At 39.1% G+C, this 24,123-nt stretch overlaps 1 protein-coding gene and 1 pseudogene across 8 annotated transcripts in view; one reads left to right on the forward strand and one right to left on the reverse strand.

The window, feature by feature from the left end:
* Positions 1-24,123, reverse strand: part of MLLT10 (MLLT10 histone lysine methyltransferase DOT1L cofactor) — a 332,811-nt gene that overhangs the window by 298,112 nt on the left and 10,576 nt on the right. The gene's annotated exons all lie outside the window — the stretch shown is intronic.
* Positions 723-3,641, forward strand: LOC111821279 (protein FAM217A pseudogene; annotated as a pseudogene).

Here is a 24,123-nt window from a genome sequence, read left to right on the forward strand (position 1 = left end):
GTGAAGGGAAGGACAGCACACACTACAGGGGAAGTCAGCACAACTGGACTAAACCAAAGCTAAGAAGTTTCCTGAATACAATCAAACACATAGAGGGACAGAGTAGCAGGGGTAGGGGTCTGGGGACCATTCTTTCAGGCGACACCTAGGTCAACTGGCATAACAAAGCTTATTAAGAAAATGTTCTGCATCCTACTTTGGTGAGTGGTGTCTGGGTTCTTAAAAGCTTGCAAGCAGCCATCTAAGATGCATCAATTGGTCCCAGCCACCTGGAGTAAAGGAGAATGAAGAACACCAAAGACACAAGGAAAGTAGCAGCCCAACAGACAGAAAGGGACACATAAATCAGATACTTCATCAGCCTCAGACCAGAATAACTAGATGGTGCCCAGCTACAACCAATGACTGCCATGACAGGGAACACAACAGAGAGTCCCAGATGGAGCAGGAGAAAGGTGGGGTGAGAACTCAAATTCTAGTAAGAAGACTAGAGTTAATGATCTGACTGAGACTGGAGGTACCCTGGAAAGCAAGGCCCCCGGATTATCAGCCCAGAACTAAAACAATATCCGAGTCCAACTCTTCACACAGGGATTGGACTGGACCGTGGGACATAAAGTGGTATTCATGAGGTGTGCGCCACTTAGCTCCAGTAGATACTTAAGTAAATGTGCAGCTTCTGTCCGGAGGTGAGATGGGAAGGCAGAGAGGGTTAGGAGCTGGTTGAATGGACTTGGGGAATCTGGGGTGGAAAGGAGGAGTGTGCTGTCACAGTATGGGGAGAACAATTAGGGTCACATAACATTGTGTGTACAAATTTTTGTATAGGAAAAATAAAGAGTAAAGGTAGTTAGCTACTTCCATTTGAAACTAAAAGGAATGAACCACACGTATCTACCTTTTGTCCTTCCTGTAACTCCACTAAATAACAAAAGTTAGACAAAATGGCATAAAGTCACAAATACAAAAAGAATATAAAGGGGAGATCCAGCCATGAATAAGAAAAAAAACAAAGGGAGCCACAGCGCCCACCGCAGACTAACCTGACAGGGCCCTGTGTGAGCCCTGGGACTGACCCTCTGCCACCCACAACCCAACACAGCAGCCAAGGGGCATGCATGCTCGGCTGGCCGCTGTGTGCTGCCCCCTTCGCCTCCTGCTGCAGGAAGGCCAAGTCAGAGGAAGTAAACCTCAAACTGTTCACCCTGCTTGCTGAGGGGCCCAGGCCTAGAAGACTATGCTCAGAGAGGACTCAGGGGAGGACACGTGGGTATGCTCTCAGGGATTTTAAGGAAACAGAGGAGCAGCTGCAACAAAATGGGGAGAAGAAATGGTGGGAAGTGTGACACCACCCTACATTTATCAAACATCTGTCATGAGAACTTATCTAACCGAAATTTGAATTCAGAAGTATCTGTTCCTGAAAATAATAATCTCCCACCTGAAGGTATAGTGCAGCAGGTGAATCATTTGGAAATTCCAGTATAGAAATTGATGCTAGAACTTCATTTGTCAGAGCGTGCTCACAAAAGAACACAGAATAGAAAACAAGGGATAGTTCAGTTATGGTGTTATACTCTTAATGGAGTAAGTACCATGGAGAACAGGAATTTCAAAATATCTTCAATGAAAAGTAGCTTTAATGTAACCAATAATCCCATAAAACTCCTCACTCTCAATCACTCATTAGCAAGGGCTGCAATTGGTAAGAAAGTTGGTTCTTACCCTGGACTGCAACAACATGTACCATTAAGGTCTCTGCTGGCCCTATGCTGATGGAGACTTTTTAAGGACAGAAATTAATGCACATTCAGCTATAGGAAACAACAGTAATCAAACTTTACCTGCTCTAAATTGGAATTTAAAATACGCAAACAGAAGAATGGAAGAAAGTTTAACAGACAAAAGTGACAAAAGCAAATGACACTTTGCTCAGTTATTTTAAAAAGGTGGTCCTGAACTTAAAGCCAGAAACAACAGAAAACTTTGAAGAATCTCACAGAGAAACCAAGTGAAGTATTTCTGTATCCTGATTTTCTTCCTCTACCTTTCAATACTCTTGACTTGCACAAATCAGCTATCTCAAAATCTGAAAAACTGGAAACCAACAGTGGAGCCACCAGAAAACTCGTTTATAAGAAATGCAAAGAACATGTGACTATACAAAAAGAGAGGATAAGATTATAAATTAACTTATATACTCCAGCAGTTACTGAATAACCGATCCTCTTCTCCAAAGTTACACTCAAAGAGAAACAGCCAAAACTTTGATTCTTTGAGTCCCCAGGCATCATGTATAGATAAAAAGTCAAGAAAAAAAGAAATAAACAATCCTGGTTCGTGCAAGCTTGAACAAAATGCTTCAAAATGAAACTAGACCAATGCTAGCAAATATAAATAGAATTCTAGATCAACATCTCTAAAAAGTGCATCCACCACAAAACTGACTGCAGCTTACGATGACTTCAAAAATACCAAAAGCTCCATTTTAAATCCATGCCAAGAACTGTCAAATAAGCCTAGTACTGCCCAAACAACTCAATCACTGCTTAAAATGGTCTTGTAAGATGTCTGCCAACGAGGTCTCCAATACCAATTTCATCTGTACCTTTGTCTTTTCAAAGAATCTGAATAAAGACATTAAGCCAACAAGGGCAAAAAAAACAAACTTTACCCAAAAACATGTTAAATACTGTTTATCACCTTCACTTATATCTAAGAATAAGTGCTCACCACTGACCAGACATAACCTTTTTCCCCATACATCTCAATGTGAACAAACCTATTCCAAGAAGTCCAGCTAAAATATGGTTCACCATTCCGAAACACAGATATTAAATTTGTTTTAAAAACTGCTTAATGTGACACGGAATGGAACTTGTGAAAATTACTGCTGAGATGTCTATACAGAACTCCAAGTGCTTCTATAATGACATACTAGACAATCTTCTGCATGTTATGTTTCAAAGAAATGTTTCACTTAGTAAACTAAACTATTCTATTCAAAACATTTGTTCTTTTGTTATGACTGTTTTTGCAGTGCAATTCCATCATCAATAAATGGTATAACTAATTTAAAAAAAAAAAGAACATAAAGGAAGACAACAACTATAAAACTTTGGAAGCTACAAAGGAGATAGAAAAGTAGTAAACGACTTAACAGACCAGAGAATGTATGAATGTTTCTGCAGTAAGACAAGCAGAAAAGCAATGCATCTTATTCCATGCAGCACTACAAAGCAGAAACTGGAGAAACTGGAACTATCAGGCACCGGGGTGTGGGATGTAAAAGTATAGATAATATACATATTTGGAAGAGGTGGGTTCGAGTGAGGCTAAAAGCAAGAGGAACTGGATAGAACCTGAGAAGCCATCAGACTCCTCCCCCCAATTTTCCTGCTCCACCAACATCACAAAAAATAGGAATTCTAGAACACTTAACTGTGCTCATGCGGAAGCTGCACATGACAGAATTTTGCAAGACCAATGACCTATTCGCTGGAAATACCTTTTTTCAACAACATAAAGGGTCACTATATACTTGTACCTTACCAGGAATCAAACTGACTACACCTGTGGAAAGAGATGACAGAGAAGCTCAATATCATCAGTCAGAATGAGGCCAGGGGATGACTGCGGAACAGACCATCAACTGCTCATATGCAAGTTCAAGATGAAACTGAAGAAAATTAAAACAAGTCCACAAGAGCCAAAATACAACCTTGAGTATATCCCACCTGAATTTAGAGACCATCTCAAAAACAGATTTGACACACTGAACACTAATGACCGAAGACCAGACAAGTTGTGGGATGACATCAAGAATATCATAAACGAAGAAAGCAAGAGGTCATTAGAAAGACAGGAAAGAAAGAAAAGACCAAAATGGATGTCAGAAGAGACTCTGAAACTTGCTCTTCAACAAAGAGTACCTAAAGCCAAATGGAAGAAATGACGAAGTAAAAGAGCTAAACAGAAGATTTCAAAGGGCAGCTGGAGAAAACAAAGTATTATAATGAAATGTGCAAAGACCTGGAGTTAGAAAATCAAAAGGGAAGAACATGCTCATCATTTCTCAAGCTGAAAGAACTGAAAAAATTCAAGCCTCAGGAGTTGCAATACTGAAAGATTCTGTGCGTAAAATATTGAATGATACTTCTCAAAAGAAGATGGAAGAAATACAAAGAGTCACAGTACCAGAAAGAACTGGTCAACGTTCAACCATTTCAGGATGCAGCATCTAATCAAAAACCGATGGTACTGAAAGAAGTCCAAGCTACACTGAAGGCATTGGTGAAAAACAAGGCTCCAGGAATTGACAGAATACCAACTGAGATGCTTCAACAAATGGATGCAATGCTGGAAGTGCTCACTCATCTACGCCAAGAAATCTGAAAGACAGCTACCTCGCCAACCGACTGAAAAGATTCATATTTGTGAGCATTCCAAAGAAAAGTGATCCAATAGAAAGCAGAAATTATTGAACAGTATCATTATTATCACACGCAAGTAAAATCTTGCTGAGGATAATTCAAAAACTTTGCAGCAGTGCATTGACAAGGAACTGTCAAAAATTCAAGCAGGATTCAGAAGAGGACGTGGAACAAGGGACATCACTGCTGATATCAGACGCATCTTGGCTGAAAGCAGAGAATACCAGACAGATGTTGTCATGGATTGAATTATGTCCCCCCAAAAATGTGTGTTGGCTGGGCCATGATTCCTGGTATTGTGTGATTTTCCTATATGTTGTAAATCCTGCCTTATGATGTTAATGAGGGAGGATGCGTGGCAGTTGTGTTAGTAAGGCAGGACTCAGTCTACCAGATTGGATTATGTCCTGAGGCAATCTCTTGAGATATAGAAGAGAGAAGTGAGCAGAGAGACAGGGGGACCTCATATTACCAAGAAAGCAGTGCCAGGAGCAAAGCGTGTCCTATGAACCTGGGAACCCTGCGCAGAGAAGCTCCTAGTCTGGGGCAACACTGATGAGAAGGCCAACAGAGAGAGAACGCTTTCCCCTGGAGCTGATGCCCTGAATTTGGACTTTTAGCCTACTTTACTGTGAAGAAATAAATTTCTCTTTGTTAAAGCCATCCACTTGTGGTATTTCTGTTGTAGGGGCACTAGATAGCTAAGACAGATGTTTACCTGTGTTTTATGGACTATGCGAAGGCATTTGACTTTGTGGACCATAACAAATTATGGATACCACTGGGAAGTACGGGTATTTCAGAACACTTGTGTTCATGTGGAACTTGTGCACAGACCACGAGCCAGTTGTTCAAACAGAACAACGGGATGTTGCATGGTTTAAAATCAAGAAAGGTGTGCATCAGGGTTGTATCTTTTCACCCTACTTATTCAATCTGTATGCTGAGGAAATACTCTGAGAAGCTAGACTATATGAATAACAGGGCATCAGGACGGGAGGAAGACTAATTAACAACCTTGAATATGCTGATGGACACAACCTTGTTTGCTGAAAGCGAAAAAGACATGAAGCACTTACTAACAAAGATCAAAGACTACAGCCTTCAGTATGGATTACACCTCAACATAAAGAAAACAAAAATCCTCACAATTAAACCAATAAACAACATCAAGATAAATGGAGAAAAGACTAAAGTTGTCAAGGATTTCATTTTACTTGGATCCACTATCAATGCCCATGGAAGCAGCAGTCAAGAAATCAAAAGACGTATTGCATTGCCTAAATCTGCTGCAAAAGACTTCTTTAAAGTGTTAAAAAACAAAGCTGTCACTTTAAGGACTAAGGTGCACCTGACCAAAGCCATGGTATTTTCAATCACTTCATATGCATGGGAAAGCTGGACAATGAGTAAGGAAGATCAAAGAAGAACTGATGTGACTGAATTATGGTGTTGGTGGTTAAGAGCTCAACTGCTAACCGAAAGGTCGGGAATTCGAACCCACAAGCTGCTCCTTGGAAACCCTACCGGACAGTTCTGCTTTGTCCAATAGGGTCACTATGAGTTGGAATCAACTTGACGGCAATGGGTTTGTTGCTGTTTCTTCTGCCAGAAGAACAAATAAATCTTTCTTGGAAGAAGAACAGCCATAATGTTCCTTAGAAGCAAGGATGGTGAGACTTCCTATTACGTACTTTGGACATGTTATCAGAAGGGACCAGTCCCTGGAGAAGGACATCATGCTTGGTAAGGTAGAGGGTCAGTGAGAAAGAGGAAGACCCTCAACAAGATTGACTGACACAGTGGCTGCGACAATGGGCTCAAACACGCAACAACTGTGAGGGTGGAGCAGGACCAGGCAGTGTATCGTTCTGTTGGGTCGCTATGTGTCAGAACCTACTCGACAGCACCTAATAACAACAACTACACACTACCAGGCATCTCTCTCCAACCCTAGAAAAGGGCAGACGTTGATTTTCTGGAGAAGGTAAACCAGGGGAAATCCAGACCCAGGGACATCAGGCACAAGTGAAGGGGTACCATACTGAAAAATAAGAATTATATAAAAGTCTAATTCTAAATAGTGAAATTCTAGCACCCACCTGGCTCAAAGAATTTGGTAATTAGGTTTGTCAATCCCTAACAAATGACTGGAGAATTTCTCTCTAAATAAAACTGACCAGTTGGTGGTCTACCAATAAGAGTCCAACTAGATCACCTATTATAAAGCCAATCAGCCAACAAACCCTGCCCACACACAGTTTCCAATCAGCTCATTAGGAGAATCTCTTAAATTTGAATAGATGGCTAGGAGTCACCAGATCTTTAAGCAAAGTCTCTAACAAGAAAGGCAGGTCAAAACAAACAGTAAAAAGGAATGCTCAGGAAAAGGGTCCTAGGAGTAGCAGAAAACCCAAACAAAAACAAACTTCTGATTAATACCCTCAGAAGGTTAAATTAAGAGATTGCCAGAGAGTAAGTTGTCCATCTCTAACTAAGTAAAAGGCAAGCTACAGATAGGAAGAAAATATCTGCAAAATATGTATCTGACATACAATTTGTATCCAGAATATATAAAGTACTCTTTCAATTCAATAAAAAGAAAACAAACAACACAACTTTTTAAAATGGGCAAAACATTTGAAGAAACACTTTATAGCCTATGAAAAGATGCTCACCATCACTAGCTGTCAGAGAGTTGTAAATTAATACCATAGTGAGATACCACTATACACCCACTAGAATGGGTAAAATTAAAAGGATTGACATTACCTATCAAGTGTCAGTAGATGTAGAGCAACTAGAATTCTCATACATTAGTAGTAGAAATATAAAACGGTACAGCCACTTTGGAAAACAGTTCTTCTTATAAAGATAAGCATATACTTTATACATACTCAACAACTCCATTCCCAGCTATTCGCTGAAATGAAATGAATAAAAATACGTCCACGCAAACACTTGAATGAGAATGTTCATAGCAGTTTTATTTATAATAACTAAAAACTGGAAACAGTCCAAATATTCATCAACTGGTACAAGGACAAAGAAATTATGGTACATCCATACTATGGAATGGAAATCAGCAATAAAAAGGTATGGAATATTAATACAGGCAACAAATTGAAAGAATCTAAAAAGAATAATGTTAAGTTAAAGAAATCAAACTATATACAAAAGACTACATATTATATGATTAAAGGTTCTATTTATATAAAATTCTAGAAAAGGCAAAACTGTGGTGACAAAACAGATCAGTGGTTACCTAGGGCAGAGGGTCAAAAGAGGGAATTGACTACACACAGTGCAAGAAAACTTTTTAAAGAGATGCAAATGTTCTAATCCTTTATTGTGGTGGTTACAATTACCAAACTTCATTAAACTGTACACTAAAAAAAGAGAAAAAGAGGTTACATCCAAGAATCAAGAACAGAAAATAAAAGATAAAGAACATTCAGAGAACATAAGAGTCCTCGGAGGGTAAAAGTATAAACAAACTCTGAAATTTAAGGGAAAAAAAACAAAGCAGAATACCTCAGAGAGTAGAAAAAGAGAAAAATATGTAATTTAAACACAAAATATAAAAAATTACAAAATCAGTTCAGAAGCCCAACATCTAAATAAAAAATGAAACAGAAAAAGTGAACAATGAAAACAAAACTTAGGAAATTATCGAAATGATTCAAAAAAATTTCTCTGACTGAAGAACAAGTAACCAAATCAAAAGCACCACTGTGTTCCCAGTACAATGACTGAGCACACCATCACAAAAAGAATAAGAAATACTTGGGATAAACAAAAAAATCTAAAAGCTTCCAGAGAGAATAATCACATAAAAAGGATTAGAAATCAAAATTGCACTGAACTCTTCACAGTAACACTGAAAGCTAGAAGACAGTGGAGAAATATTAGCAAAATTCTAAAGGAAGATGATTTCCAACCAAGAATTCTATATTCAGCCAAACTATCAACCAAGTAAAATTGTAACACTACCAATTTTATCAAACATGCCAAAATCTCAGAAAACGTATTTCTCACATACTTTTTTCTAGGAAGTTGCTGGCAGATGTGCACAGCAAAACAAGAAAATACAAGTAGTCCCTGACTTACAATGGGGTTCCATTCTGACAACTCAGTCGGTAAGTTGGTTCTTAAATAAGTCAAATTCCTTTTTTTTTTTTTTTTAGTTTCCATTATTGTTGCCTTTTATTATCAGTATCTTTATAAATCCAATCTTTGTCTTTTGGGGTTAGAAACAATACACATAAACTTACAGATATATCTGAACACTGTATGCAGTATGTACTACTAAAGATAAGATGTACAAAGAAAGACTGTCGTAAATGCATTTCATCATAACTGGAATACATCATAAGTTGAGGACTACCTGTAAACCATTAAAGATGAAGAAATTGAGAGGAGGAGCTGAAAACAGGGAATCCAACAAAAGTAAGAAGAAACTCCCAAGATAATGGTGAACGGAAGATCCAAGCCTATAAACCAGGCCTAAAGAGCAACCAGCCCACATGGAAGCAGGTAGGTGGTAACCCAGAGAAGGGTATCCTAGTTTAAAAAGGGAAGGAGGAAGAGACAGAGGAGGAGCGGAAGGACTGAAGGAGAGGCAAAGGGAAGGAAGGGAGGAGGAAGAGAAAAATAAAGGAAAGGGGAAGAGAGGAAGACGAGGAGGAGGAGAAAAATAGGAGGAAAAGAAGAAGTGGGGGAAGGGGAGAATAAAGGAAGAGGAAGAGGAGGGGAAGGGGGGAAGGGAGGGAAAGAGAAGAAAGGAGGCGGAAAGGAAAAGTGCATCTACAGACAACCTGACAGGTTTATCACATGGAAAATTATTTACGAGGAAGTGTCTATCGAGTATATAAAGATATATCCTTAGATAAAAAACAGGAGAAAAATGAAAATACAAGCAATTATTAATCCCACGGAAAAAACAAACATTAACATAGGAAAGGAAAACAATCAAAGTATACTTCTGACTCAGAAATGAGCAAGATTTACATCTCCATAATAATGCAAATATTACTGTATAATACTGATTTTAGAGGTTAAGAGCTACAGCTGCTAACCAAAACCCACTGTCGTTGAGTCGATTCCAAATCATAACGACCCTATAGTGAAGAGCAGAACTGTCCCATTGGGTTTTCAAGGAGTGGTTGGTGGATTCAAACTGCTGACCTTCTGGTTAGTAGTACTTCTGCTTAGCAGTCGAACTCTTAACCACTGCATCACCAGGGCTCCAATTTTACTCAAACCTGTGATATACTGAATCAATCAGAAGAGGGGAGGAAGCAAATCAATAGATAACACCTAAAACTGATATATCAAGAATAGCTGCTTATACTTTTCTTTCAGAAATACAGAAGTCCATATCAAAAGGAACAGCCAAAAGAGTTGACAGTAGTTGCCTCTTGGAATGACATGAGGGTTCAGGAGTCATACAGCAAGGTACTATGTTGGGTGTGTGTGAGAGATAAGATTTTGGCACTACTTGACTTTGATTACGAGTATCTATAACTTTGATAAACATAAAAATTAAGAAGAGACAAAACACATACTACATGGGAGCCCTGGTGGTGCACTGGTTAAGAGCTCGGCTGCACAACTAGATAGTGCCTGGCTACTACCACCAACTACTCTGACAAGGATCACAGTAGAGGGTCCTAGACAAAGCTGGAGAAAAATGTAGAACAAAATTCTAACTCACGAAAGAAGACCAGACTTACTGGTCTGACAGAGACTGGAGAAACCCCGAGAGTATGGCCCTGGGACACCCTATTAACTCAGTACTGAAGTCACTCCTGAGGGTTACCCATCAGCCAAAGATTAGACAGGTACATAAAACAAAATGAGATTCAATGGGCACAACAGCCCAGGGGCAAGGACTACAAGGCAGGAGGAGACAGGAAAGCTTCTACTGGAGAACGCAAGAATAAGAACGGGAGAGTGTTGACATGTCGTGAAGTTGGCAAACAATGTCACAAAACAGTATGTGTATTAATTGTTTAATGAGAAGCTGATTTTCTCTGTAAACCTTCACCTAAAGTACAATTAGGAGGCAGAGCCAAGATGGCGGAGTAGTCAGACGCTTCTGGTGGACCTTCTTAAGCAAAGACCTGAAAAAAAACAACTGAATCGATTACATATGACAATCTACGAGCACTGAACATCTAAGGCAGAGTTGAGGAACCGGACTGAGTGGCAGGGGAGGGAGAGACGGTTAGGAAGCAGCGAGGAGTTGCCAGTCCTGACCCGGTGAAAGCCTGAGCCCTTCAGGCCTCATCAGCTCATGGGTGAGCAGTGAGGCAGGCAAGCAGCGCTGCTCTGAAGGCATATTCTGCAGGAGAGACCCAGCAACAAAGAGTCTACTCAGACACCCAGAACCAGGGAGAAGCAGCCCTCAATCAGCAAAAGATACATACGGCCTACTGCACGGATCAAAAACACCCCCATTAGGGAAAAACCTCTCTCCCATTTACCTCCCCCCTCCCTGCTCTGCAATGGGTCCCAGACCAGTTTCAACAATTGCCGAGTCCCCTGGGGTGGAAGGAGGATCCCTCACACGCCCTGAGCCATTCTCCCAACCTTGGAGAGTGAACAAATTCACAAACAGGGGAAAATAAACTGCCGGCTCCCCTAAGCCGGGAACCCAGGGTAGGCACAGCTCTTTTGTCTAGGCACAAGCATAAAGGATCCGATGACTCTGAGTGTCTTTCCCCCTAAATAGACTTGTGTGGGCCCATTTCAACAGGGTATCTATCTGAAGTCTAACTTCAACTGTTTCAGCTGTGAAGTGGCAGTTTTGTGACAAATGACACTGCTCTGCCCCTTAAGCGGGGACTTCACCTACCGACATCAGGGGCCTGAGGACTAGTGGCTCCACCCACGCCACCTAGACACCTGCAACAGGGGCCCAAGAATAAGAGATGCTCCCCAGTCCTTACACTGAACAACACTGGGTGCTCACAGTCCAGCCGCAAAACCCACCCATCTATGCACTCTAGGGAACAGGAACACGACTTCCTCCTGGACACTCGGGGGCTGCTGTCAGCCCCCTGCCTTACTCAGAGTATGTCCCCCTGCTGCAGCCAGACGCCTACGGCTACACCAATTACCCATGCCTCTCTAAGACTTTAGGTGAGAGTCTGCACCACACACCTGGTGACCATCTACCTGGGCACCTGAACTGAATTCATACAGGAGGAGTGGGTGGACTCCTGAGCTCACATATCTAGTAACATATCTAACCACCTGGGGACAGGACATTAGAGCTTCAAAGGAGTCAATAACCAAACTCGCTACACAAGTAGCCTATTTTGGCATATCCAAACAAAACAAGAAGCTAGGACACAGTTAACGAACATAAAATAAATACATATAATAACTTACTGATGGCTAGGAAGACAACAGTCAATATCAAATCACATAAAGAGGCAGTCCATAATAACCTCAGCAATCTCTCAAAATGAAGAATCTAGAAATTCTCCAGAGGAAGAAAATTTCTTGGAATTACCAGGGGCAGAATACAAAAGATTAACATACAGAACTCTTCAAGAAATTAAGAAAGAGATTAAGCAAAACGCAGAACACCCAAGAGAGGAAATTAACAAAATTAGAGAAGACCATAATGACAAATTTAACAAGCTGCAAGAATCCACAGAGAGACTGCAAACAAAAATCCAGAAGATTAACAATAAAATTTCACAATTAGACAACTTAATAGAAAGTCATAGGAGCAGACTTGATGAAATGTAAGTCAGAATTAGTGAGACTGAAGATAAAGCACTTGACACCAACCTACTAGAGGGAAAATCAGATAAAAGTATTTAAACAAATTAAGAAACCCTACGAATTATGTTGAGATTCTATTAAGAGAAATAACCTATGAGTGACTGGAGTACCAGAACCGGGGTGGGGGTGGATACCAGAAAATACAGAGAGAACTGTTGAAGATATGTTGGCAGAAAACTTTCCTGATATTGGGAAAGATGAGAAGATACCTATCTAAGATGCTCATCGAACCCCACAGAAGGTACATCCCAAAAGAAACTCACCAAGACATAATCACACTTCCCAAAACCAAAGATAAAGAGACAATTTTAAGAGCAGTTAGGGATAAACAAAAAGTCATCTATAAAGGACAGTCAATAAGAATAACCTCAGACTACTCAGCAAAAATCATGCAGGCAAGAAGGCAATGGGATGACATATATAAACCCTTGAAGGAAAAAAACTGCCAACCAAGAATTATATATCCAACAAAACTGTCTCTCAAATATGATGGTGAAATAAGGGCATTTCGGGAAAAACAGAAGTTTATGGAATTTGAAAAAACCAAACCAAAACTACAAGAAATACTAAAGAGAGTCCTCCAGGAAGAAAATCCGTAACATCAGGTAGCAACCGAAGACTACAACACAGGACAGAGCAACCAGATATCAACCAAATTAGGAAAGTCACAAAAATAAATCAAAGCTAAAATACTGAAAATAGGGAAACAGATGTTAATATGTAAAAGATGATAACATTAAAACAAAAAAGAGAGACTTAAAAAAATGTAAACAAAGATTTTCCATACAGAGAAGATGTCATGGCGATATAAAGAAATAAAAGACTAGTACAAACTTAGAAAAACTGAGGTAAATATTAAGATAACCACAAAGGAAACTAACAATCCTGCATGTCAAAACAAAAAACTAGACAAATAAAAGGACTCAGCAAACACAAAATCAACAACAATGAAAAAAATAAAAAGAAAATAAAAACGACGCAGCACAGAAAATTAAGCGTAACAAAGAAAATGCGAACACCACACAAAAAAAGACATCAAAATGACAGCACTAAACTCGTACCTATCAATAATTACACTGAATATAAATGGACTAAATGCACCAATAAAGGGACAGAGATTGGCAGACTGGATAAAAGAACAAAATACGTCTATATGCTGACTGAAAAAGCCACACTCTGACTTAAAGATACAAACTAAAACTCAAAGGATGGAAAAAAAATATATCAAGCAAACAACACTCAAAAGAGAGTAGGAATGGCAATATTAATCACTGAAAAAATAGACTTTAAAGTAAAACCCACCACAAAGCATAACGAAGGACATTATATAATGATTAAAGGGTCAATACACTGAAAAAACATAATAATAATTAATATTTATGCACCCAATGACAGGGCCCCAAAATACATAAAACAAACTCTAATGGCACTGAAAAGAGAGACAGCTCTACAATAGTAGTAGGAGACTTCAACGCACCACTTTCGGTGAAGGACAGAACACCCAGAAAGAAGCTCAACAAAGACACACAAGAGCTAAATGTTACAATCAACCAACTAGCTCTCAGATGTATACTCAACACTGCACCCAACAGCAGCCAAGTATACTTTCTTTTCCAACGCACATAGAACATTCTCCAGAATAGACCACATAGTAGGCCATAAAGCAAGACTTAACAAAATCCAAAGCATCAAAATATTACAAAGCATCTGTTGTGACCATAAACTCACAAAAGTACGAATCAACAACAGAAAAAGCAAGGGAAAAAGATCAAACATACAGAAACCAAACAACACCTTGCTCAAAAACTACTGGATTATAGAAAAAATTAAAGATAGAATAAAGAAATTTATAGATCAAATGAGAATGAAAACACATCCTACCAGAACCTATGGGACACAGCCAAAGCAGTGCTCAGAGGTCAGTTTATAGCAATAAATGTACACATACAAAAAGAAGAAAGGGCCATAATCACCCTTCAACTGGAACAAGCAGAAACAGAGCAGCAAAAGAAGCCATTAGGCACCAGAAGAAAGGAAATAATAAGAATTAGAGCAGAATTAAATGAAATAGAGAATAGAAAAACAATTGAAATAGTTAACAGGACCAAAAACTGGTTCTTTGAAAACATCAACAAAACTGATAAAACCACTGGCCTAAATTTCAAAAGAAAAACAGGAGAGGAAGCAGATAACCCATAAGAAATGAGATGGGTGATATCACAAAAGACCTAACTGAAATTAAAAGAATCATAACAGAATACCATGAAAAATTACACAAACAAATTTGAAAACCTACAGGAAACAAGACAAATTTCCAGAAACTCACTACCTACCTAAACTAACACAAACACAGGTAGAACAACTAAATAAACCCCTAACAAAAGAAGAGATTGAAAAGGTAATGAAAAAACTCCCAACAAAAAAAAGCCCAGCCTGGGTGGCTTTACTGGAGAATTCTACCAAACTTTCAGAGAAGAATTAACACCACTACTGCTAAAACTATTTCAGAGCATAGAAAAGGATGGAATACTCCCAAACTCATTCTATGAAGCCAGCATAACCCTGATCTCAAAACCAGGTAAAGACACCACGAAAAAAGGAAATTACACACCAATATCCTGCACGAACACTGACGAAAAAATTCTCAACAAAATTGTACCAAATATGTTCAACAACATATCAAAAACCAATAAACCATGATCAAATGGGATTTATACCAGGTACACAGGGATGCTTCAACATTAGAAAAATACTCAAAGTAATCCATCACAAAAATAAAACAAAAGACAAGAACTACACGATCTTATCAATTGATGCAGAGAAGGCATTTGACAAAGTCCAACACCCATTCATGATAAAAACTCTCAACAAAATACGAATACAGGAGAAATTCCTCAATATGATTAAGGGCATTTATAGAAAGCTAACAGCCAACATCATCCTAAATGGAGCAACTTTGAAAGCATTCCCCTTGAGAACAGGAACCAGAGAAGAATGCCCTTTATCACCACTGTTATTCAACATTGTGCTGGAACTCCTAGCCAGGGTAATTACGCTAGAATAGAATTAAAGGGCATCCAAATTGGTAGCAAAGAAGTCAAAGTATCTCTATCTGCAGACGAATGATCTTATATGCAGAAAACTCCAAAGAATCTACAACAAAATACTGGAATAAAAGATTTCAGCAAAGTTTCAGTATACAAGATAAATATACAAAAATCAGTTGGATTTCTTTACACCAACAAAGAGAACCTTGAAGAGGAAATCACCAAATCAATACCATTTACAATAGCCCCCAAGAAGATAAAAAACTTAGGAATAAATCTAACCAGAGACGTGAAAGACCTATACAATGAAAACTACAAGGCAGTACTGCAAGAAACAGAGACCTGCGTAAGTGGAAAAACATATCTTGCTCATGGATAGGTAGACTCAACATTGTGAAAACATCAATTCTACCCAAAGCGATCTATAGATACAAGGCAATCCTGATCCAAATCCCACCACCATTTTTTAATGAGACGGAGAAACAAATCACCAACTTCATATGGAAAAGGAAGACGCCCTGAATAACTAAAGCATTACTCAAGAACAACAAAGTGGGAGGCTTCACACTACCTGATTTTACAACCTGTAATACTGCCACAGTAGTCAAAACAGCCTGGTACTAGTACAACAACAGATACATAGACCAATGGAACAGAACTGAGAATCCAGACATAAATTCATCCACCTATGAGCAGCTGATACTTGACAAAGGCCCAAAGTCCGTTAATTGGGGAAAAGACAGTCTCTTTAACAAATCTTGCTGGTGTAATTGGATATCCAACTGCAAAACACTGAAATAAGACCCATATCTCACACCGTGCAAAAAAATTAACTCAAAATGGATCACAGACCTAAATTTAAAATCTAAAATGATAAAAGATCATCGAAAAAAATTAGGGACAATGCTAGGAGCCCTAATACATGGCACACAAAATACAAGACATTACTAACAAGGCACAAACACCAGAAGAGAAACTAGGTAACTGGGAGCTCCTAAAAATCACTTATGCTCATCAGAAGACTTCACCGAAAGTCAAGACAACCTACAGACTGGGAAAAAAATTTGGTTACGACAAATCCGATCAGCATCTAATCTCTAAAATCTACAAGATACTGCAAAACCTCAACAACAAAAAGACAAATAATCCAGTTGAAAAATGGGCAAAGGATACAAACAGGTACTTCGCCAAAGAAGATATCCAGGCGGCTAACAGACACGTGAAGAAATGCTCACAATCATTAACCGTTAGAGAAATGCATATCAAAACTACAATGAGATATCGTCTCACCCCAACAAGGCTAGCATTAATCCAAAAACACAAAATAATAAATGCTGGAGAGGTTGTGGAGACAGTGGAACACTTATACACTGTTGGTGGGAATGTAAAATGGTACAACCACTCTGGAAATCAATTTGGCGCTTCCTTAAAAAGCTAGAAATAGAAGCACCATATGATCTAGCTATCCCGCTCCACGGAATATATCCTAGAGAAATAAGAGCCCTCACGCTAATAGATATATGCACACCCATGTTCACTGCAGCACTGTTCGCAATAGCAAAAAGATGGAAACAACCTAGGTGCCCATCAACGGACAAATGGAAAAACAAATTATGGTATATCCACACAATGGAATACTACGTAATGACAAAGCACAATGATGAAGCCATGAAACACAACATGAAGGAATCTGGAGGGCGTTATGCTGAGTGAATTTAGTCAGTCACAGAATGACAAATATTGTATAAGCCCACTATTATAAGAACTCAGGAAAAGGTTTAAACACAGAAGAAAACATTCTTTGATGGCTAGAAGGGTAAGGATGGAGGATGAGAGTTATTTACTAACTAGATAGAAGATAAGAATTACCTTAGATGAAGGGAAGAACAGCACATTTTACAGGGAAAGTCAGCACAACTGGACTAAACCAAAGCTAAGAAGTTACCTGAACACAATCAAAAACTCTGAGGGACAGAGTAGCAGCAATGGGCATCTGGGGACCATTCTTTCATGGGATATCCATGTCAACTGGCATAACAAATTTTATTCAGAAAATGTTCTTCATCCTACTTTGGTGAGTGGCATCTGGGTTCTTAAAAGCTTGCAAGCAGCCATCTAAGATGCATCAATTGGTTCCAACCACCTGGAGTAAAGAAGAATGAAAAACCCCAAAGACACAAGGAAAGTAGCAGCCCAACAAACAGAAAGGACCATATAAACCTGAGACTTCATCAGCCTGAGAACAGAAGAACTAGATGGTGCCTGGGTACCACCAATGACCCCCGTGACAGGGAACACAACAGAGAGTCCCGGATGGAGCAGAAAGGTGGGGTGCAGAACTCAAATTCTAGTAAGAAGACCAGGCTTAATGGTCTGACTGAGGCTGGAGGTACCCGGGAAAGCATGGCCTCCGGATTCTCTATCAGCCCAGAACTAAAATAATTTCCAAGGCCAACTCTTCACACAGGGATTGGACTGGACATAAAGTAATACTCGTGAGGAATGAGCCTCTTAGCTCAAGTAGATACAAGAGACTAAACGGGCAGTTTCTGCCCGGAGGTGAGATGCAAAGGCAGAGAGCGTTAGGAGCTGGCTGAATGGACATGGGGCATCAGGGGTGGAAAGGAGGAGTATGCTGTCACACTATGGGGAGAGCAATTAGAGTCAAATACCAATGTATGTGTAAATTTTTATATGGGAAAAAATAAAAATAAAAAAATGTAAGTAGATACCATTGGGATTAAAATATACACTTTTCATTTAAAAAGGAAAATGTTCTGCATTCTACTTTGGTGAGTGGCATCTGGCATCTTAGAAGCTTGCAAGTGGCCATCTAAGATGCATCAATTGGTCCCAACCACCTGGAGTAAAGGAGAATGAAGAACATCAAGGACACAAGGAAAGTAGTAGCCCAAGAGACAGAGAAGGACACATATATCAGAGACTTCATCAGCCTCAGACCGGAATAACTAGATGGTGCCTGGCTACAACCAATGACTGCCGTGACAGGGAACACAACAGAGGGTCCCAGATGGAGCAGGAGAAAGGTGGGGTGAGAACTCAAATTCTAGAAGAAGACTAGACTTACTGATCTGACTGAGACTGGAGGAACCCTGGAAAGCAAGGCCCCCAGATTCTCTATCAGCCCAGAACTAAAACAATATCCGAGTCCAACTCTTCACACAGGGATTGGACTGGACCGTGGGACATAAAGTGGTATTCATGAGGTGTGCGCCACTTAGCTCCAGTAGATACTTAAGTAAATGTGCAGCTTCTGTCCGGAGGTGAGATGGGAAGGCAGAGAGGGTTAGGAGCTGGTTGAATGGACATGGGGAATCTGGGGTGGAAAGGAGGTATGTGCTGTCACAGTATGGGGAGAGCAATTAGAGTCCCATACAATGTAGGTATAAATTTTTGTACGGGAGACTAACTTGAAATGTAAACTTCATTTAAACTACACAATAAACAAAAAATAAAAAAAGAGTTATGCCTGGGGAGAGTAGAGTACAATACCCCAAATTCTTAAGACCAGACACATATAAATTGTAAATATGGTGGAGTCACTAGTTTCACTGAGCTACTTTACTGCCCTTTACCAAAAGAAAAAGTATCTCAAGTAACTGCACTACAAAAGGCAACAGAGGGTTTTGTAAGAAGGTAGAACTGATCCACTCACCATGGACCTGAGGTTCTTTCCACAATGATGCTGCTCAGAGTTTCTTTGTGATATGCTCATAGGGTGTTATGGATTGAACTGTGAACCTCAAAAATATATATCAACTTGGCTAGGCCATGATTCCCAGTATTGTGATTGCCCATTTTGTCATCTGATGTGATTTTCCTATGTGTTGTAAATCCTGCCTGTATGATATTAACGAAGCAGGATTAGAGGCAGTTATGTTAATGAGGCCTGACTCAATCTACAAGATTAGGTTATGTCTTAAGTCAAACTCTTTTGAGATATAAAAGACAGAACAAAGCAGAGACATGGGGGCCTCATACCACCAAGAGACAAGAGCCAGGAGAACAGTGCGTCCTTCAGACCTGGGGTCCTTGTGCTGAGAAGCTCCTCGACCAGGGGAAAATTGATGACAAGGACTCTCCCCAGAGCCAACAAAGAAAGCCTTCCCCTAGAGCTGACGCCCTGAATTTGAACTTCTAGCCTCCTAGACTGTAAGAGAATAAATTTGTTTGTTAAAGCCAAAAACAAAATAAAATAAAGTACAATCAAAAAAATAAAAGAGCTCAGGGGCTAACCAAAAAGTCAGCAGTTTGAATCCACCAGCCGGTCTCTGGAAAACCTATGGGGCAGTTCTAGTCCGTCCTACAGGGTTGCTGTGACTCAGAATCAACTCAACGGCAAGAGTTTGGTTTTGTTTATTTTTTTTGGTATATGCTGGGCAGTATATTAGTGTATCTCTGTTTTCATTTCTCTTTCTGGTTACATAGGCTGGTTAGAAAAGTATAAACAGTTGCCTTTGACTTAATTCCAACTCATGGCAACCCTATGTGTCTAACAGTAGAACTGTTTTCCATAAGGTTTTCAATGGCTGATTTTACAGAAGTAGATCACGAGGACTTTATTCCGAGGAGCCTCTGAGTAGACTCAAACCTCCAACCTTTAGGTTAGCCGCCACTGTGCACTACCAATGACTCCACAGAAAAGGATACAAACAAGTATAAAGTACCTACTTCATGTCTGTCCTATGTTAGGCTTTTCTCCCATTAACTGAAAAAGAATTCAAGAACAGTACCAAAGGAAACTATTTGCTATTTGTCTATAGTGGCAAGTACCAAATCTATTCACTTTTTAAAATCACCTCTTTAAAAACTATAGGAACTTAGGATGCTAACAGCTATACTGAATTTATAATTATTAGGTGATACGAATCAGCAGGGAAACCCTGGTAGCGTAGTGGTTAAGAGCTACGACTGCTAACCAAAAGGTCGGCAGTTCGAATCCACCAGGCATTCCCTGGAAACCATATGGGGCAGCTCTACTCTGTCCTATGGGGTCACTATGAGTCAGAATCAACTCGATAGTAACGAGTTTTGGTTTTGGGATGAATCAGTGCTAAGGGAAAAAATGTTAGCAAAGTTTTAACTTTGAAGGCATTCTATTTAATTTAAAGTGTGCAGATTAAAAAAAAAAAAGTACAACCTAAGATTCCTCACCCTGGCTTCATGCACTTAAAAGTAAAGATAAATGTTAATACAATTTTGAATTATGTAGGTAAATCTCTGGGAGGCAGAAATGAGAGAATCTAAAAGCTTAAAGAATGAGTATTAGTTGAAGCTAAGGCAGTCAATGAAGGTATCAGATCAGCTATATACTCTACAGGATGGGGTTGACTATGACACCAGTATAGACGTAGATGTGCAGAAGAGTTCTGCCTGGGTTCCCTGTATAAGGACAGGAGCTGGCAAGAGCCTATGCTATCACACTTAATAAAAATCTAGAAAAACATAGCCTAGCCACTAAGACTAGAGAAGCTGCATGAAAGTGAGATGCCAGCTTTAGGCATTAACAGAAGAGTTACCAAAAAAAAACAGGAAACTCAAGCATGTGCTGAGAGGGTATAGGGCCCAAAGTACATTATCTAAAAGGTGCAGGAATCCAAGTCAAGAAACAAACTTAAAAACTGGTCAAGAACAATGAACCCTATTAAGCAAACTATGACAGAGTCTGCTAGTTACCAACCCAAATCCGTTTTCCCCTTCTTCCCTACTAAAATTAGAACTCCAACTTTATTCAGTTCATCAATGGACCCACCTTTAAGATCACATTTTGCAGGCTTCCTAACAACTAAGAGCTAGTAAAATTAAGCATAAGTTGCTGAGTTGGGCTTCCAGGAGAACTCGTTTAGGGGGACAACTCAGCTGGAAGGGGAACCACCTCTGAACCTTCCCCTTCCTTCTGCCTAGAACTTAACCAAAGTGACTACAGTTCCAGCTGCCATGCTGTGATCATGGGACAACCTTAAAAATGAAAACCATGTGCTAAGGATGATATAGAAGGAACACAGAAAAAACCTGATCCCTAATTACTTCACAGAGCTGTCATAAAAGCTCTAAAATGCTTCTCTGAACTCCTTTTAAACTAAAGATAACCTCATAATCTGTAGAAGCCACAATAATCTGGTGTGTGTTACTAGCAGCCAAACACAATTCTTAACAGGTAGAGAGCAAACACAAAAACTTGCCAACTCCTCCTGAAGATTAACTCAGAGGCAAAATTTACAAAACATATGAAGGTTATCTATCACTAGAGTCAACAAACAAATGAGAGAATTCCAAAATCTCTGATGTGCTTTAAAATAAGTATGTTTTAAACATTCAAATAGATAAAAAGAGAAATAATCCCTAAGGAACTAACAGCAAGACCTGTTGTCTTTGAGTCAATTCTGACTCCTAGCGACCCGACAGGACAGAGTACAACTGTTCCATAGGGTTTCCAAGGAGCAGCTGGTAGATTCGAACTGCCGACCTTTTGGTTAGCAACAGAGCTCTCAACCACTTCACCACCAGGGCTCCAGCAAGACATTATTTAAAAAAAAAAAAAAAAAAGCAGCAGCAAATTGAAAAAAACAGAAATTCTAGATGTGGCTTACTCTAAAAAAAGTTCACCCAGCAGATTAACAGTAAGCATAAATTTGAAGACAGAGCTAGAGAGATTATCCATAATGCAGAGATAAAAAGAGAGAAAATATGAAAGAGAAATTAAAAGACATGAAGAACAGAAAGAAAATCCCAAACATACACTTAATTAACAATTCCAGGAGAAGAAAATATAGTAAGTGACAGTATTTAAAGACACAGAACAAAAGTTTTTCCAAAATAGAAGACAGAGCCCTCAGAATGAAAAAGCAAGCCAAGTCTCAAGCAGGATAAACAGGCTGTCAACATTTCCTATTAGCACAAATAGTAATCAGAAGACAAACTAAAATAAAATCTTTAGTTACAGGAAAACAACTATTATCCTAGAATTCTATAATGACATTCTTACATTTAAAAAGAGTAATACAGTTTACCACTCACAGACCCTGAAAATAACCACTATACTACAAAAAGAAGGAAAATGAACCAACAAAGCAGCAATGGAAACAAAAAGCTGCAGTGAGCAAAAACATCAGTAATGTTTAAGTCTAAATGATGAATGACTATAAAAAGAAATAACCACAACAACTGATTTGGGAGATTAAAAATAAAGTGGAACTAAAATACAGACAATAAATACAGATTTTGCAAGGGAAAGAGTTCAGGGGGACTACAAGGCATCTTAAGGTCCTTGGCTTTGTTCAGAAGGAGTACAGACATTAGACTCAAAGATATAAAGTATGCACATTAAAAATTTAAGAGCAATCACTAGGGAAAAAAAAAAGAACATATAACCTCCTTATCAGCAGAGAACTAAAAAGAACAATAACACGCGTGAGGAATGTGCATCATAGTTCAATCATGTATATGAGGCTAAATGGGCACACCAGACCAAAAGCAAAGAAGGGACAGGAAGGCAGAAAGGGACAGGAAAACTGGACAAATGGAAACAGGGAACCCAGGGTGGAGAAGGGGCGAGTGTTAACAAATTACAGGGTTGGCAATCAATGTTACAAAACCATCGGTGTATTGTTGAATAAGAAACTAATTTGCTCTGTAAACTTTCACCTAGCGCACAATAAAAAAAAATAAAAGGAAAACTCAATCACTACAACAGAAGGAAAAAAGGGAGGGGGAAAGAAAAGGGAAGTACATACAGCCATGGAAAATAGATAACACAAAATAACATTTTTAAAAATAACTTCAAATGTATCAGTCAACTGTAAACGCAAACAAATTTGCCTATTGAGACAGATTCTCAGACTTATTTTTTAAAAATCAAACTTTATTATATTTACAAGGATGTTTATTACCACACAATTTGGAATTGTGAAAAACTGAAAACAACCTAAATGATAATCAGTAAGGGAATTAAATAAATTGTAGTATATTCATGTGACAGAATACTAAAAAACAAATCAAATGAACTAGATTTTTATGGACTGATGTTGCTAGATCTCAAATTGAAAGACAGCACACATACAGTATGATACCATGTCTGTAAAACAATATTGTATGGTGTTTATGCATACATATATGTAGTGTAAGTATTAAAACAGAGATGGGCCCAGCAGACACTAAAATGATAATAGTTGATTCAGACTGGGGAGAGTACAAAAACAAATTCAACTGAATTTGTTTTTTTATTGTTGTGCTTTAAGTGAAAGTTTACAATTCAAGTTAGTCTCTCATACAAAAATGTATACATACATTGTTATGTGACCGTAGTTCCTCTCCCTGTACTGACAGCACACTCCTCCTTTCCACCCTGGATTTCCCGTGTCCATTCAACCAGCTCCTGACTCTCTCTGCCTTTTCATCTCACCTCTGGACAGGAGCTGCCCATTTAGTGTCATGTATCTACCTCAGCTAAGCACACTCTTCACGAGTATCATTCTTTTGTCCCAAAGTCCAGACTAAACTTGGTCTTAAGAGTTGGCCTCAGGAATGGTTTTAGGTTTGGGCTAACAGAGAGTCCAGGGGCCGTATCTTCCAGGGTCCCTCCAGTCTCAATCAAACAATTAAGCCTGGTCTTTTCACTGGAATTTGAGTTCTGTACCCCACTTTTCTCCTGCTCCGTCAGGGACTCTCTGTTGTGTCATTTTACGTAGAAAGAAGAATATGAAGCAAATATGAAGAACTAACATTGTTCATTCTAGGTAGGGAATACATAGATATTCACTATATGTTCTATATTGTTCAGAAATATATTAAATGTATAACAATATAATTAAGAGTTAAATCTA

Source organism: Trichechus manatus, unplaced genomic scaffold (assembly GCF_000243295.1).
Source record: "Trichechus manatus latirostris isolate Lorelei unplaced genomic scaffold, TriManLat1.0 scaffold00075, whole genome shotgun sequence".
In the NCBI taxonomy this organism is placed as follows: domain Eukaryota; kingdom Metazoa; phylum Chordata; class Mammalia; order Sirenia; family Trichechidae; genus Trichechus; species Trichechus manatus.